This window comes from Macadamia integrifolia, chromosome 13 (assembly GCF_013358625.1).
Source record: "Macadamia integrifolia cultivar HAES 741 chromosome 13, SCU_Mint_v3, whole genome shotgun sequence".
NCBI classification, from domain to species: Eukaryota; Viridiplantae; Streptophyta; class Magnoliopsida; order Proteales; family Proteaceae; genus Macadamia; species Macadamia integrifolia.
In genome coordinates, this window is record NC_056569.1 from 4,548,614 (window position 1) to 4,558,636 (window position 10,023).

Genomic DNA, 10,023 nt, shown 5'->3' on the forward strand with positions numbered 1-10,023 from the left:
TACATGCTTGCAGATACATACGGCTTATTGTTGTGGAGGCTCTTCGTCTATATCCTCAGCCTCCACTGCTTATTAGACGTTCCCTCAAATCAGATGTATTGCCGGGTACAAGTTCTCATTGACATAATATCTAACTTCAAGTAAATATAATTGATGCAGTTATACGTTCCCACACACATACACATATATCTAGGGGCTAAGCATGGAATTTTAAATCAATTATGCAGGAGGAAACAAGGGTGACAAAAATGGATATGCCATTCCTGCTGGGACTGATATATTTATTTCTGTAAGTAGAATTTTTTTTCTTAGGTTGACATCTTTCCTGAATACTTCAGATCTAGGTATACAGTAATTCTGGATTTTTTTTTCCCGAATGTTGATAGCCAATATTTATTGAGAAAGGAAGGAATAATTAGGGTATGTACAACATACAGACAGATGCAAATGCAATCCCCTACCCAAACCCATGATGAAAAAGAAGAAGAAGAAGAAGAAGAAGAAGAAGAAGAAGAAGAAGAAGAAGAAGAAGAAGAAAAGAAAAGAAAAGACAAGCACTATCTGATCACGCTACAACAGAAAAGTGATACCAAAACATAATTGAGGCCTCGTGATTCATTATTTGGCTACCTTATCAGCTAACTAGTTTGCTGATGGAGGGGCACCCTGGAAAGAAACAAGCAACAAAGATCATATTGCTCAGATCCTACTGATCATGTCATGATATGATAGCACCATGGTACGATTCCGCAACCAATGACCCAATCTGAATCTTCCTCCTATTGGACATGCTAAAAACTACTCTCCTGAGAATATAAGATTTGACAAACCAATGTCCCAAGCTGAATCTTCCTCCTACTGGACATGCTAAAAACTACTCTCCTGAGAATATGAGATTTTACAAATAACAAACTTTACTATGGAGAATCATAATGCTCAAATATTGTAAGTATTGTTAATTTTGCTCAGATGTTTGATGCTGGATCAAGAGGTCCAATCTAAAGTGACATGGACCAATAGAAACCCATACGCAATGACTGACAGGCATTCCCACTTTTCTCAAACCATGTGGTCAGTATAATCTTAATTATCTGTATTTGATATTTCTTCATGCCCTCACGGAATAATCAATATCTGAGATAGCAGTTCTACCTAGCCCATCCATTAGACCCTTGTAACTTTAAATCTTATTGGTATGAAATTTTATTTCATTTATTAGCTATTTGGATTTGTCTCATTTTCTTTTTTTATGACAATTTTCAACTTAGGGAAACTAGGCAACTTTATTTTGTTACTTTCATAGTTCCTATGTCAGGTTTGAATTCTTTCTTATTAAGTTTATTATTAGGAAAGAAGTACTTAGAACCAGCCTGAGAATTCCAGTTTTATTCCATTTCTGAAATCTTTGAAACCCCTCACCTCTTTCAAATCTAGGTCTGGATGGCTGATTTTAGCTTTCTTTTCTGGTTTGTTGACCGAGTCTTACCGGGGTTTTCTACATGGACAGTAAACGGTAGAATACTTCTTCTTTGAGGCTTGAAAATTAAAATATGGTTTTAGAATGGAGGCATTGAAGGAGAAGAAATGTTGGAAAAACTTTTTCAATACACTTGCCCATGTAACACTTCTCAGATGCAAAAACAATTTTGCAAACCCCAACATTTTTCGTGTATATTCCCTTTTATAGAATTGACATTGCACTTGATGGAAAATTAGAATATGAACATTTATGTTTCCATTCCAAAGTCCGAAGGCACTTAGGCAGCGTTTGGTAACACTCTCCGGAAGTGATTTCATTGATTTCCTGCTCATCGGGAGCAGGTTGTGAGCATAATAGCGTGTGCAAGCCGGTCTATTTTTTTTTCTCACAGAGCAGTTCTAGCTCAAAAAGTGCTCAGTGAGAGCTCTTTTGACCAGAGCAAAAAAAAAAGGTTGTGTTTCACGTTCGCAAACACTTTTGAGTTTTGACAAAGCGAAAAAACACAACTCTTTTACCATCAGTTCTGACTCCCTCACCTTTGACTCTCACGTCCCCGGTCCCTCTCCTCTCTCCTTCCGCCTTATCCTCCTCACTTTTCCTCTCACCATGCTCCTCACTCGACATCTCTCCTCTTTGTCTCTTTCTCCCAGTTCTGACCTATACGAGTGATCATGCTAGAAAGCCATGGCCCCTCTTCTTTGCTTCATTTGCTTCTGCTTCCTTCAATGAGCTCAAAGCCAATGGCAAATCGCACTCCTCCAATGCATCTAAGGTCTGGTTTTCTCTCTCCTTTTAATTTCTTTGAATTTTCCCTCACCCTATTATGATTTGATTCATTTTAATTCCCGGCATCCGTTTCTCTAGCTTTTTCCCTTCTGCGTGCTCTTCTCTTTCTTCTTTTGTTTGAGAGAGGCCCTTCTACCTTCCCTTCTACTTCTTGTAGAGTCTAAAGACGTAGAGATGCAAACTCCACTCTGTGGTAGGTACTATTTCCTTCTTCTCCTCCTAATATTGTTAATACTTTGTAAATGGTGAAATCCAATGAACTCTGTAAAACTTTGAGAATACAGAATCCAGAAACTCCTTGACAAAGTTCCTTTCAGGTATCAGGCTTCTCCACTGTTCTCTTTACTCCTCCACTACCACTACCACCACCACCACCACCACCGCTGAGACTGGATCCCAGAAGCTCGAGATTGCTGATGAGCTTCTCGAATCAATAAGCTTGAATGGCATGATTATTCAATCCTGTTCAGGCTTAAATTAGGTTTAAACAAGCATGGACCTGCAATATCTGGCCTTGAGTCATCAGCATCTACTTCAATGGGAGGTGGCTCCACGAGGACTGATTCAAAGGCTGTCGAGAAGACGGCATTTGATAGAAAATTTGAGAAGTTTGATGCGGCAGCCTAGGGCCAAGGATAAGATCATGAAGGAAGTTAGGGATTTTATGGATTTGGGGTTGAAGGAAGCCAAGGATTTAGTGGAGAAGCTGCTAGTTGTCCTCAAGAAGGGGGTTACCAAGGAGGAAGGTAATCTGATTGTTGAGAAGCTCAAAGAGTTGGAAGCCACGGTTGTATTGGAATAGAGGATTTTTTTTTTTTAATTTAATTTCTCATTTTGCAGTTTAGATTGTAGAAAAGCATATGCTTTTGATTGAGAATTAAAATTGAAATTTAAAAATTGCTTTTGGAATCCTCCAAGGGTTTCTTTTCCTCCTTTTGATACTTGACTAGATTTATGCATTATTTTTTTTATCAATGATATACTTATATTTCAAGTCTACTTGTGAGAAGGGGAAGTTATATTTCTTATCTTTCTTTTTTGTGGTCTTGGTTGTGGGTTTTTGTGGAGGATGTAGTTTATGTTTACAGTCATACTTCTAGAGCTGAGACGGTATTGCAGCATTGACAAAATGGTTGTGACTGGCTGAATGGTTATGCTAGTTCATTTTGCTTCCAGATGCCTCGATACATACATATATATATATATATATATGATGAGAGATTGGTTTTTTTGGATTTCTTTTGGGCATCGAATGCAAATTACTTGGTTTCTAGTAGATATCATATTCTGTACTTGCTGCAGCTGGCAATTCAAGTTTTAGCAAGTTCCTGTCACTAGAAACCCTGAAGAGGGACTTCTCAGCCAGCGGACATTTGTCAACAATAGGGGACTGGGAGTTGAGGTATGTATATGGCTGTGTCAATGATGTTAAATATACTCTAGGAGCTTCTCTTTAAATTATTACGGGGCTCTTTTTTTCCTTGTTCAGCGGAATCATAAGCTTTTATTTTGCTGCAGTTCTAGTCTTGTTTCTAGTTGTAGATGTGTCTTGTTTTATTTAACTTGCTTTAGATTTAATATCAAAGAAGAAACTTTGGTGCTGCACCACCAATGTGTTTCTAGGGATTGGTTTTTATTTTTTATCATGGTGATGTTGACAAAGACTATCAGTGCAAGAACTTGGCAACAGAAGGAGTAGAAGGATATCTTAACGTACGAGTTTTATAGACGATAAAGTTGGGCAGTGATATGTGCCGAGGTAGCTCTTGCTGATAGAAAGTTGCACTTGCAAGTACCCTAGGCTAAAGATTGACCTCCTTGGATGATCTTAACCTCTGATTGATCTGAACTCTATTCTTTACCTTTATCAGTCTCCATCATCCTGGATTATTTGGATGGCTAGGATATTTGATCAGGTCAGGTTTCTTCTAGTGAAAAAAATAATCCTGGTTGGGCCCATCAATTATGAGCTCTGTTGTTGGAACACCATGATTTATATTCAAATTTAGGTTTGCTTAAGCAAGCTTACCAACTATTTGAGGACATGCTCAACAAGGATAATTTCTCTTGAAAGAGTATAATTATCTCTAGGTATGTTTACCATGACCGGCTCCCCAAAAGTTTTGTAGAATAGAAAATGCAGAGAGACATGAATCAGAAATCAACATGTTCACGGTATCTAGTGCTCTTGCAAGTTCTGCTGATGTTCTGTGCCCATAGCTTGGAAAGGAGATTCATGCTTATATAATTCGAACTGAGTTAGCCTCAGAAGCTGCAGGTTGGACTTCAGATATGCTCGGGAAATGTGGAAGTGTGAGGAAAATACAGGACACATTTTTGACAAGATGTTAAACTGATAATTTCTGTTCTATGGGTTTCAGTCTCTCATGAATCTCTTTTCTACATTTCTGTAGTGAGATGAGGTTGATACTGAGACTGAGTGAGGATGACAATATGGTTCTAAAATTGTCATAGTTGGAAGTATTTGGGGTGTTCATAAATCTGTTAGTTCCTTGGGTAATCCTAGGACATCTTATTTTGTTGTGTTATATTCATTCAATATTTTAGCTGACTTCTATTTATTACTAGTAGATATTGAATTATTTTTGTAGTCATGCCCACTATTGCTGGCCCCGTGGTGCTATTCATGACTTGGAATGTTGGATAGACTCTTAACAGAATATTCCTTACTCCCATTCTCAAGCAAAGCAGATTACTGGTTTACAACGAGCTCCTCCTCTCCCCTCCGGAAGAGGTACCTCCAAAGCCCAATGCTCCTTTGCATATTTTCTTCAATCTTCTTCAACGATCAGCTCCCAGTTCAGCCTCCTTCCTCTGACACTGGCAGCAGCTGGTCTTGCCCCCCTCCAGGCTTTGTAAAAATCAATTCAGATGAAGCTGTTGCTAAAAATCGTCAAAAAGTTGGTATTGGTTTTGTGGCTAGTGAACCTTCAGAGAGATTTGTTGCATCATCAGAGCCCATTATGTGTACTTCCCCTTGATTGCGGAATTAATCGCTCTCCGTTCAGCTATGCTTCAGGCTTCCTTCGAAGGAGTAATCTTTGAAAGTGATTCCCAACAGTTAATTTCAACTATCAATTCAAAGAGATTTAATGCTGAGAACAGGTTCTGTGTTGGACGACATCTCTCCTCTTATGCTATTTTGTGGAGTGCAACTTCTGTTTTAGTCATCGACGAGTGAACAATGTTACTCACTCCCTTTCGCATAGGTTCCGATCTTCTTTTACTGTAATTGACTTTCCCTGTAATGGCCCCTAGCTTTACTCTGTTTTGTCAAGGGAGGATTCCTCTGTTCCTATTTCCTTTTCGAATGATATTGTTTTTACCCAAAAAAATAAGGAATTCATGGAGCTGGCTCCGCATCTCACTGAATTGAAGGTAGAACAGCTTACTCCTTATTCCCTAGGTGGAGGGAAGACGAGCACAGGAGCTTCTTTAGAAGGGTTTCATTTTGCCTTGAAGCATTTTTTTTTTTTGGTGGATGAAAATTTTATTAAAGAGCAAAAAACTATACAAATCATCGAAGGGGAAAATCCTTATACGAGAAGCTACAAAAGCCTAACCTTGAAGCCCAAAGATGAACAATATGTCTATTCTTGAGAGAATCAACATCCGTTGCAAGAAGATGGTTAATTCTTAGTTCTAATCTGAAACTCAAAACTGCATTCTAGAGTTAATTGTAAGAGCAGCAGGAGAAGGTTTCTCTTCTCTAATTTCTTTCCCATCATAGATGATATACATCATGGAAGCCCCAAGATGATTCTACCTCATGCCACATGTGTTCCATTCTAAAACAAATTTCTTTTCAAGTGTATTGAAAAAGTTTTTCCAACATTTCTTCTCCTTCAATGCCTCCATTCTAAAACCATATTTCAATTTTCAAGCCTCAAAGAAGACGTATTCTACCGTTTACTGTCCATGTAGAAAACCCCGGTAAGACTCGGTCAACAAACCAGAAAAGAAAGACCCATTCTACCATTTACTGTCTAAGACTGTTAAGTGGAAAATAGATAATTAATGCTGACGAAGGTTGACAACACACACAGCTCCAACAAACAAAGCATCAATGGCGGAGAACCACTGCCAGCGGTATTTCATTTTTCTTGTGACAAAATTAAGTTGCTTTCTCTGTCTATGCAGTTTTCTTGGTCCTTCAAGTATAAATTTTGGGCTAGTCGTGAAGAAGTTGGGAGTACTCACCTCAATTTACTAATGGAGATGGGAATGGGAAGTTGCCGACGGGAATTTTATGGAGTGGGAAGACAAGCCATGGCTGTCATGGATCAGGAAAGGGTGGCGGGGTGTGTGTATCAGTAGGAGAATTTTAGAAAGGAGGGTAAGGAAAGGCTCCTACGACGACGTCGTCGGTGGAGAAACCATGAGTGATGAGAGGTGGTCGAAGTGGGGGATGGGGATCCCACTTAGGAGAGGGGAATCAAAGGCCAAAATGTAAAGAAACTATGTGGGTGAGGGAGAGACTGTTTTGTAAATTTGGTAGTTTTGTAATAAGCACCATTTTTATTAATTAAAAAAAAAAATACATTTTTGAGTAATCTTGTATTTATAACCACCCTACAAGGTGTCATGAGGATTTGACACATATTGTGTATCCTCTTATAGTTTCTTCCTCACACTTCTTGCCATTCAGGCCTTATTATATTAAAGTGGAAAAATGGATGATAAACTTCGATTAGCACTTGGCAGAGCAGGTACCGATTCTTTTCATCTTTTTTCTTCTTTTCTTGGGGTTTAATATGTTTATTTATGGAAAAAGAATGCTATCCGATAGTGTTGTGTATGCTTAAACACATGGAAACTGGAACCGGACTATAAAAATATACCTATACCCCAGCTCCATTTCCTCATGTGTTTGGGTATACGCAATACTATCTAATAGCATTCTTTCATCTTTTATTTATATACCCAAAAATGTAAATTAAACTAATGCATGAAATATATATGCATCGTGTTTTTTGCAGGAAATATCACTTCTGTGCTACTTTATTCATCTCCAATGTAATTAAAGACTGGTTTTCACTGCTGTTATCTTGTTGATTTCCATCCATTTGATTCCCTTACTTATAAATACATATGTGTTTCTTTTCTTGTTCACAGATTAACTTTTAAAAAGGTCATAAACAAGCGAAGCACTGAGGAATTTTCCTGTGTCCCTTATGTTGTTACTCTATTGACAGTTCTACTGTACTTCTGGTATGGGTTGCCTGTTGCGAGCCACCAGTGGGAAAATTTCCCGGTATTCACTATTTTTGTGGTGTAGGGCTACTTCTTCAGTCCACCTTCGTTATCATTTATATTTGGTTTGCTCTGGTAAAGAGAAAGGCAAGCTCCTCAAATACTCCCCAATTATTAGTATTCTGATCAGTTCTAGTTCTAATGTACATTATTACTATATGGGGAAGTGTTGCTTGTGGGGGATTGTGATTTTTGTGCTTGCCCAAGAACTAATGGGATCGGACAAGGAAGTATCCATAATAATATCATTTTTCATTTCATGGGGTAGACCAATCATTTCACCCCATGTGTCTAGGCGCTAGGACCACACTCTCCGTAGAAACCTTTTTTCCTTACTATATGTACCACTACTGATCATATTCAAAAGACTATATTAATTATAATCTATTTGAATGTGCAGAGAATGGCTATTTTGATGGTGGTGGGTGTGATCATGGTTGTCGCCATCGTCACCTTAGTCTTGACATTCGCAATTCATGATCACCATCAGCTGAAGCTTTTTGTGGGGAGCATTGGACTCATGGTTGCTATAGGGATGTATAGTTCTCCATTGGTTGTTGTGGTTGGTTCTCTCTTTCCATGATTTTTCATTTGTCTTAAAAGAAAATGAAGAAAAATGAAAAGTACAGTAATAGACATAATAATAGGGCACATTAACAAAAAGATTGACAAACACTCCTCACCTTGGGCATTGCCCTTAGTAGGGGCACCCACTAGCAACAAAACACACCAACATATAAAGAAAATGAAATCTAAGTTTACATTGAGCATCAATCCAAAGCTCTTCTTGAAGAGATGTAGGCTAATCCATTCAATTCTTTTCACTTGTTATTGTAGTTTAATGCCTCATCAGTCATCACCCGCATATGAGACTTTAGAAATGGGTAACATAGAGCTCCAAATAAGTATAGATAATCTTTACTTACCCCTTAAGTTTATTTATTAATAGTGAGTGGCTTAGCATCTAGAATATCCTATGATAGAATATGGTTACTTCTTAATTTTTGGTATATACATGAAGCTTCACTCATGTTTTGAAATTTCAAATGTACTACTAGTGGAAAAGTTACAACCTCTCATAATGGGGCCTAATAAGGAATTTTTGAAACTTGGTAACTAAAATTAGTTAGTTGTTAATACATACTCTCTCTCTCCATGTAGAAAATAACCCATAACTGCAACTAATCTACGATTGCAGAAGCGAGTGGTACAGACAAAGAGCCTGGAATTCATGCCATTCTACTTATCCTTGTTCTCATTCCTCAACAGCTCATTCTGGGGACCATATGGACTATTGGGTCATGATATTTTCATTGCGGTAAATTATGTTTCTACCAGATTTTAGGCAACAGACATGATTTTCTTCTTAGTTAATTTCAGAACCCAAAATTAATACTCAAATGTTCCTTGCAGCTCCCAAATCTCTTGGGTTGGCCTTAAAGTCTCTTCCAACTAGTGTTGATCTGCGTCTACCGGAAACGGAAAATTCACGAAGAACCACGTGATACAGCAGATCTAGAGAAAAATGACAGGGAAACAATTCCAGCAACTGGGGATTAACAAAAAGAATAACAAATCTATCTATCCAGGTACACCCAGCTCCTATATTCAAATTATGGACAGGATTGCACAACTAAGGATACTCTCCTAGTCTCCTGCAGGTGATGGGGTTTCAACTAAGACTGACCCATGAGATATTTGAGCTCAACTATGGGTTAATTCATCAGTCCAGGACAGGCTGAGGCTGATCCAAACTCATGGGATAATTATGGAAAGGAAAATTCATTACATTTCTTGGGCCTAAACTGGCTAGAATTAATTGCCAAAGTTTCCATTTAAACAATAGGTGCAGGTTGGTCAGGTCCAGTTGTACAAAACCAATTAGCTGAACTGGCTTAGTAGCAAGTTCATCTAGGATGTTTTAAAAATTAGTGAATCAGATCAGGAATCGACCGGGACTGATTTTGATTTCTGTTCTGAATCAGAATATTCCTCTAAGATTCCCCGCATTGGTGGGTTTTTGCCTTGTTTGGATCAAATGGCTGATTCTAGGGTTAGAACTTAGAACCAATAGACTCCACATGCACATTTTCGTAGCCAATTAAAAACTATGATATTTCTTCCTCACAACAACATTTTAAGGAGATGAGTTATGGTTTTCTATGCTTTTAACAGGTGAAAGTAAGAAGGCCAGTAAGAGCAACTGAAGAGAAGGGCTTAAGGCTGTTTTACTATATTTCAAAATCTTAACTATAAAAATATAGTCCTATACTCCTATGTATATATATCTAGTAGGAACATACACCTTGCCCTCGTTTGGGATATTTCAATCATTTCCCCTCCTTTAGTTTTGGTGTCTCATCTTTCTTATTTTATCCCTCCCCCAATTTCAGTTGCTGCCTCTCTCTTGATGGATGTAATTGCTTCCCCTTCCCCCGGTTTTGATGCTCCCCCTCTTTTAATATATTATTTATTCACAAAAA

At 38.1% G+C, this 10,023-nt stretch overlaps 2 pseudogenes; both read left to right on the forward strand.

Moving 5' to 3' along the window:
* Window positions 1-9,887, forward strand: part of LOC122059783 — a 15,741-nt pseudogene extending 5,854 nt beyond the window's left edge.
* On the forward strand, window positions 1,562-5,585 carry LOC122059838 (annotated as a pseudogene).
* Window positions 9,888-10,023: the final 136 nt, after the last annotated feature.